Raw genomic sequence first — 7354 nt, forward strand, 5'->3', positions numbered from 1 at the left:
AAAATGTTCTTTAAAATGTTTAAATGTTCATTAAAACGTTAAAATGTTCATTAAAACGTTAAATTCTTCATTAAAACGTTAAAATGTTCATTAAAACATTAAAATTTTCATTTTTAAAAACGCTAAAATGTTCATTAGAACGTTTAAAGGTTCATTAAAACGTTTAAATGTTCATTAAAATGTTAAAAAGTTCATTAAAACATATAAATGTTCATTAAAACGTTAAAATCTTCATTTTTAAAACTTTTAAAATGTTCAATAAAGCATTTAAATGTTCATTAAAACGTTAAAATGTTCATTAAAACGTTTAAAAGTTCATTAAAATGTTAAAATCTTCACTTTCAAAAATGTTAAAATGTTCATTAAAACGTTAAAATGTTCATTAAAATGTTTAAATGTTCATTAAAACGATAAATTCTTCATTAAAACGTTTAAATGTTTATTTTTAAAAACATTTAAAGGTTCATTAAAACGTTAAATTCTTCATTAAAACGTTTAAAAGTTCATTTTTAAAAAAGTTTAAAGAGCAAGTAACGTCTAAATTAACTTTTTTTTGCTGATGAACTGTATAAATGAGTGTCTAATAGTGTTTTAAATGTGTGCATTCTTTATTTTAGCATTTTGGTGCATTTTCTTTAAAAATTAAAAATTCTGTCTAAAAACCACAGTAATGCGCCACCTTCAGCTGAAAACATAGAATTTGAGTCATTTTGAATAAATTTTAGCCAATGGCTAAAGAGTAAAGTACTACGTAAACCAGTAGAGTACTACGTAGCAGCTCCGTGCCAAAGTTATAAAAGCAACGAGCGTCTCGGCCACGCCCTGTGGCGAGTGGGAGTTGGATTTGCAAGCGAGTGTAGGAGGTCAGCGGTAGTTCAGCATTAGCATATAGCATTAGCATATCCTAGTCTTTAGCATATCTTTTAGTGTTATAAATACTTATTTAGTGTTAGCTTGGCTGTTGTATATTATAGTTTAGTTAGTGTTTGGCTGTTAGTGTAATTGGGAAAGTATTTCGGGTTTAGTGTTCCATATCGTCTTAGTATTGGTGAGTAGGTGTAGTGTAGTATGGTTGCGGTGACTCTGTGGGCATTTTACCCGCGATTCTGCACGTCTCCGTTTGAAGAGGGAGGCTGTGCCCACCGTGGCTCTTCCGCGATTTAGATGCAGCCCACCGACTCTGCTCCCCCACCACGGCGGGCTCCAGTCTGAGGTGAGTAAGCTAAATAAACGTTTTAACATCTTCTAAAGACAATTCCCTACCTAAATGCAAAGTCTGAGAGACGTGGTTCACTTCCTTTAGCTAGTCAGTCGGCAATTCTGCAACAGTGACTCTAACTGACGCAGCACTTGTTGACAGCATTACAGCGTGAAATCCAGCTTGTGACCCGGTTCTGTGAGGAATTCTGTTCAGGAGGTCGCATTTCAGGCTCTCCACATCATATGTGACTGACTTTTACGTTATAACAACGATCACACACTAGGAATGTTATAAAGCGCCTATATAGGAGATTCTTTTGTATATTATCTGACTATAAACTCCAACAACAATGTGCTTCTATTTTTTTTTCAGGCTAAATCTACCCAAGACATTGGCTGTCAGACTGATTTAGCTGCATGAATGTACTTGTCCAGGCTGATGTGAAACCTTCCCTGTAGCAAAGGTGAATTATTTTTAATAATCTTCTATGCAAACATTTTATTATCACCTTCTAGTTTTAATTTGTTTTACAGATTATTTTTACACGTGATTTTATGCTCTTTTAAACATTTATAAATGTGCTGCTTCTTTGTTTTTACATAGCCAGCCAGAATGGAGTTCACAGCCGCAGTGTGTCTGGTGACCCACGGGGACCATGATGAAAATTCATCTTCCAGAAGGTCCCAGAGCGTCCAGACCCCCTGAAAAGACCAAGGTGTGAGGTGTCTGCTGTTGATTCCAGCTTCCACCTCAGTGACAGTGCAAGCTCAGTGAACTGTTCAAGGTAAAAAAAAAAATTAAAACATTTCAGAATTTTTAAGATATTAACAATTAAATAAGTATGTGATTACATCATGACGGAGGCTACTGATTCTGCCCCCGTGACACTTGGTGGTGACGTGTAAGCTGATTCTCCTGGAAAATAACTTTTACATTAAATATTTTGTTTTTGCTATCAAAAGTAAATTAACTAATAACCTGCATTATTGCAGGACATTCAGCAAAATATGGACTCTACACCATGAGGCATGCACACATTAATATTCTATAAGAGCACATAAGGTGAGCAACACCACATATTGTACACTGTCCTGAATTTGTTTTCTTTCTGCATCTCATTAGCCTGGCTGATCACCTGATAACTCCTGTCATCTGGTTATGACAGCATGAGGATGTCCTCACACACCTGTAACCCATCAGCTCATCTGGCAGAATAGAGAGAGAAGAGACAATACCACATCTCCTGTTCCTGGAAAGCCTTCAGCCTTCCTTCGATGACTGAGAACCTCCATCAGCTCTGTCTCCTGTCTGCCTACAATTATTATAATAAATATTGTGTTTGACAAGTTTTTTGTGCTGCCAAATATCTCATTTAGATTCCAGTTTTGATATTTTAATGGATATTTATAAATTACATTGAATATCACATTTTTGTTGCATGTTTAACTAGCTATTGTGATTAATTAAACTAGCACCTCACTGTTAAAAGCTCGTTCTAATTTCAAGCATGTTTAAGTATTTATGGACATGAACAAAAACAGGAAATATATAAATTGAGATTTATTTAATTAATATAACAAATAAGGGGGAAAGAGTCATTGAAAGGCACATTCTTCTGGAAGTTCCTGATCCTGAGGACACCAGCAGAGGAGACCAGCTGCAGACACCAGAGGACCTAGAACCGAGAGAGCAGCTGTTATTAGTAAATAAATAAAGAAATCAGGGCAGTTTTAGTGGGCTGAACACATTACAGAATAATTTTCTCATGGGGTATTTTCATAACTTTATATGCAGCAGACTGTACCTTGAGCCCAGGGCTACCGGAGAGCTATCCATCATGTTTCAGTGGATTTTCCTGCTTTAACAGGTTAGATTAGCTGTTAAGCAGCTCAGCTATTTGTTGCTGATTAAAACCAGGTGTGCTGAAGCAGATAAACCTCTAAAACATGCTGAATACTAGCTTTTTGGGGCTGTGGAGACAAACCCTGCAGCTAATCCAATGCTATGGCTAACGGCTACTTACCTTTCAGAGGTGATTCTGTTGGGTCGGTTCTGGGAGTTTCAGGCAACTCACAAGCTCAAAACAATAAGACTAAGGTCCGCTTGTCTCCTCCAAATAGACTTGGTCCCTTTCTTCTCGAGTGTCTGTAAGGAGGGGGAGAAACGTCCTCCACTTCTATCAACTGCTCAGAGTGAAGGGAGCTAGCTTCGTCTAGTTAGCCATCGTCTTCGTCACTGCCGCGGCTCCGCCCTCTCGGTCCTCCAGGCAACGCCTACTAATGTTGCATTTTTTAAAATTGATACGTGGGTGGAGAAGGACTCCGAGGCTCAATTGACCCGCTCTTTAAAGGTTCATTACAACGTTACAATATTCATTTTTTGAAACAAGCAGTCTCTATCTGATATCATGTAGAAACAAGCAGTCTCCTTCTGATATCATGTAGAAACAAGATATATATGTCTGATATATATCAGAATATATATATGCTTGTTGAATATAAATCATCATTAAAACGTTAAAATCTTCATTAATACATTAAATTCTTCATTAAAACGTTTAAATGTTCATTTTTGAAACAAGCAGTCTCCTTCTGACATCATAAAGAAACAAGCAGGCTCCTTCTGATGTCATGTAGAAACAAGCAGTCTGCCTCTTGACATCATGTAGAAACAAGCAGTCTCCTTCTGACATCATAAAGAAACAAGCAGGCTCCTTCTGACATCATAAAGAAACAAGCAGTCTCCTTCTGATGTCATGTAGAAACAAGCAGTCTGCCTCTTGACATCATGTAGAAACAAGCAGTCTCCTTCTGATATCATAAAGAAACAAGCAGTCTCCTTCTGATATCATGTAGAATCAAGCAGTCTCCTTCTGACATCATGTAGAAACAAGCAGTATCTTTCTGCTATCATGTAAAAACAAGCAGTCTCCTTCTGATATCATAAAGAAACAAGCAGTCTCCTTCTGATATCATGAAGAAACAAGCAGTCTCCTTCTGACATAATGTAGAAACAAGCAGTGTCCTTCTGACAACATAAAGAAACAAGCAGTCTCCTTCTGATATCATGTAGAATCAAGCAGTCTCCTTCTGACATCATGTAGAAACAAGCAGTATCTTTCTGCTATCATGTAAAAACAAGCAGTCTCCTTCTGATATCATAAAGAAACAAGCTGTCTCCTTCTGATATCATGTAGAAACAAGCAATCTCCTTCTGATATGATGTAGAAACAAGCAGTCTTCTTCTGACATAATGTAGAAACAAGCAGTGTCCTTCTGACATCATAAAGAAACAAGCAGTCTCCTTCTGATATCATAAAGAAACAAGCAGTCTCCTTCTGATATCATGTAGAATCAAGCAGTCTCCTTCTGACATCATGTAGAAACAAGCAGTAACTTTCTGCTATCATGTACAAACAAGCAGTCTCCTTCTGATATCATAAAGAAACAAGCAGTCTCCTTCTGATATCATAAAGACACAAGCAGTCTCCTTCTGACATCATGTAGAAACAAGCAGTGTACTTCTGACATCATAAAGAAACAAGCAGTCTCCTTCTGATATCATAAAGAAACAAGCTGTCTCCTTCTGATATCATGTAGAAACAAGCAGTCTCCTTCTGACATCATAAAGAAACAAGCAGTCTCCTTCTGATATCATGTAGAAACAAGCAGTCTCCTTCTGACATCATGTAGAAACAAGCAGTCTCCTTCTGACATCATAAAGAAACAAGCAGTCTCCTTCTGATATCATGTAGAAACAAGCAGTCTGCCTCTGATATCGTGTAGAAACAAGCAGTCTCCTTCTGATATCATAAAGAAACAAGCAGTCTCCTTCTGATATCATGTGGAAACAAGCAGTCTCCTTCTGACATCATAAAGAAACAAGCAGTCTCCTTCTGATATCATGTAGAAACAAGCAGTCTCCTTCTGACATCATAAAGAAACAAGCAGTCTCCTTCTGACATCATAAAGAAACAAGCAGTCTCCTTCTGATATCATGTAGAAACAAGCAGTCTGCCTCTGATATCGTGTAGAAACAAGCAGTCTCCTTCTGATATCATAAAGAAACAAGCAGTCTCCTTCTGATATCATAAAGAAACAAGCTGTCTCCTTCTGATATCATGTAGAAACAAGCAGTCTCCTTCTGACATCATAAAGAAACAAGCAGTCTCCTTCTGATATCATGTAGAAACAAGCAGTCTCCTTCTGACATCATAAAGAAACAAGCAGTCTCCTTCTGATATCATAAAGAAACAAGCAGTCTCCTTCTGATATCATGTAGAAACAAGCAGTCTCCTTCTGACATCATAAAGACACAAGCAGTCTCCTTCTGATATCATGTAGAAACAAGCAGTCTGCCTCTGATATCATGTAGAAACAAGCAGTCTCCTTCTGACATCATAACAAAACAAGCAGTCCTTTTCTGATATCATGTAGAAACAAGCAGTCTCCTTCTGACATCATGTAGAAACAAGCAGTATCTTTCTGATATCATGTAGAAACAAGCAGTCTCCTTCTGACATCATGTAGAAACAAGCAGTCTCCTTCTGATATCATGTAGAAACAAGCAGTCTCCTTCTGACATCATGTAGAAACAACCAGTCTCCTTCTGATATCATGTAGAAACAAGCAGTCTCCTTCTGATATCATAAAGAAACAAGCAGTCTCCTTCTGACATCATAAAGAAACAAGCAGTCTCCTTCTGATATCATAAAGAAACAAGCAGTCTCCTTCTGATATCATGTAGAAACAAGCAGTCTCCTTCTGATATCATGTAGAAACAAGATATATATGTCTGATATATATCAGAATATATATATATGCTTGTTGAATATAAATCTTCATTAAAACGTTTAAATGTTCATTTTTAAAAACGTTAAAATCATCATTAAAATGTTTAAATGTTCATTAAAACGTTAAATTCTTCATTAAAACGTTAAAATGTTCATTAAAACATTAAAATTTTCATTTTTAAAAACGTTAAACTGTTCATTAGAATGTTTAAAGGTTCATTAAAACGTTTAAATGTTCATTAAAGCATTTAAATGTTCATTACAACGTTAAAATCTTCATTAAAACGTTAAAATCTTCATTTTTTAAAATGTTAAAATGTTGAATAAAACGTTTAAATGTTCATTAAAATGTTAAAATGTTCATTAAAATGTTTAAATGTTCATTAAAACGTTAAAATCTTCATTTTTAAAAATTTTAAAATGTTCAATAAAGTATTTAAATGTTCATTAAATGTTAAAATGTTCATTAAAACATTAAAAAGTTCATTAAACCGTTAAAATCTTCACTTTTAAAATGTTAAAATGTGCATTAAAACGTTAAAATGTTCATTAAAACGTTAAAATGTTCTTTAAAATGTTTAAATGTTCATTAAAACATTAAAATTTTCATTATAACTTTAAAATCTTCATTAAAATGTTTAAATGTTTATTAAAACATTAAATTCTTCATTAAAACATTTAAATGTTCATTTTTAAAAACGTTAAAATGTTCATTAAAATGTTTAAATGTTCAAGAAAACGTTAAATTCTTCATTAAAACGTTTAAATGTTCATTTTTTGAAACAAGCAGTCTCCTTCTGATATCATGTAGAAACAAGCAATCTCCTTCTGATATCATGTAGAAACAAGCAGTCTCCTTCTGACATCATAAAGAAACAAGCAGTCTCCTTCTGACATCATAAAGAAACAAGCAGTCTCCTTCTGACATCATGTAGAAACAAGCAGTCTCCTTCTGACATCATGTAGAAACAAGCAGTCTCCTTCTGACATCATGTAGAAACAAGCAGTCTCTTTCTTATATCATGTAGAAACAAGGTATATATGTCTGATATATATCAGAATATACATATGCTTGTTGAATATAAATCTTCATTAAAACGTTTAAATGTTCATTTTTAAAAACGTTAAAATCATCATTAAAATGTTTAAATGTTCATTAAAACGTTAAATTCTTCATTAAAACGTTAAAATGTTCATTAAAACATTAAAATTTTCATTTTTAAAAACAAACTGTTCATTAGAATGTTTAAAGGTTCATTAAAACGTTTAAATGTTCATTAAAACGTTAAAATGTTCATTAAAACATTTAAATTTCATTACAACGTTAAAATCTTCATTAAAACGTTAAAATCTTCATTTTT

At 34.4% G+C, this 7354-nt stretch overlaps 2 long non-coding RNA genes across 3 annotated transcripts; one reads left to right on the forward strand and one right to left on the reverse strand.

The window, feature by feature from the left end:
• Positions 1–523: 523 nt before the first annotated feature.
• Positions 524–2547, forward strand: LOC139071738 (uncharacterized). Of its 2 annotated transcripts, XR_011521556.1 has the most exons (3): positions 533–1664; positions 1805–1985; positions 2324–2547. It is a non-coding gene; the product is annotated as an uncharacterized lncRNA (long non-coding RNA). The 2 variants fall into 2 exon arrangements; XR_011521555.1 differs by having other exon boundaries at positions 524–1985.
• LOC139071740 (uncharacterized) lies at positions 1794–3545 on the reverse strand. Its single transcript, XR_011521558.1, has 2 exons — positions 3225–3545; positions 1794–2876 (listed from the first exon to the last, which is right to left on the reverse strand). It is a non-coding gene; the product is annotated as an uncharacterized lncRNA (long non-coding RNA).
• Positions 3546–7354: the final 3809 nt, after the last annotated feature.

The sequence above is a fragment of the Nothobranchius furzeri genome, chromosome 9, assembly GCF_043380555.1.
Source record: "Nothobranchius furzeri strain GRZ-AD chromosome 9, NfurGRZ-RIMD1, whole genome shotgun sequence".
Lineage (NCBI taxonomy): Eukaryota > Metazoa > Chordata > Actinopteri > Cyprinodontiformes > Nothobranchiidae > Nothobranchius > Nothobranchius furzeri.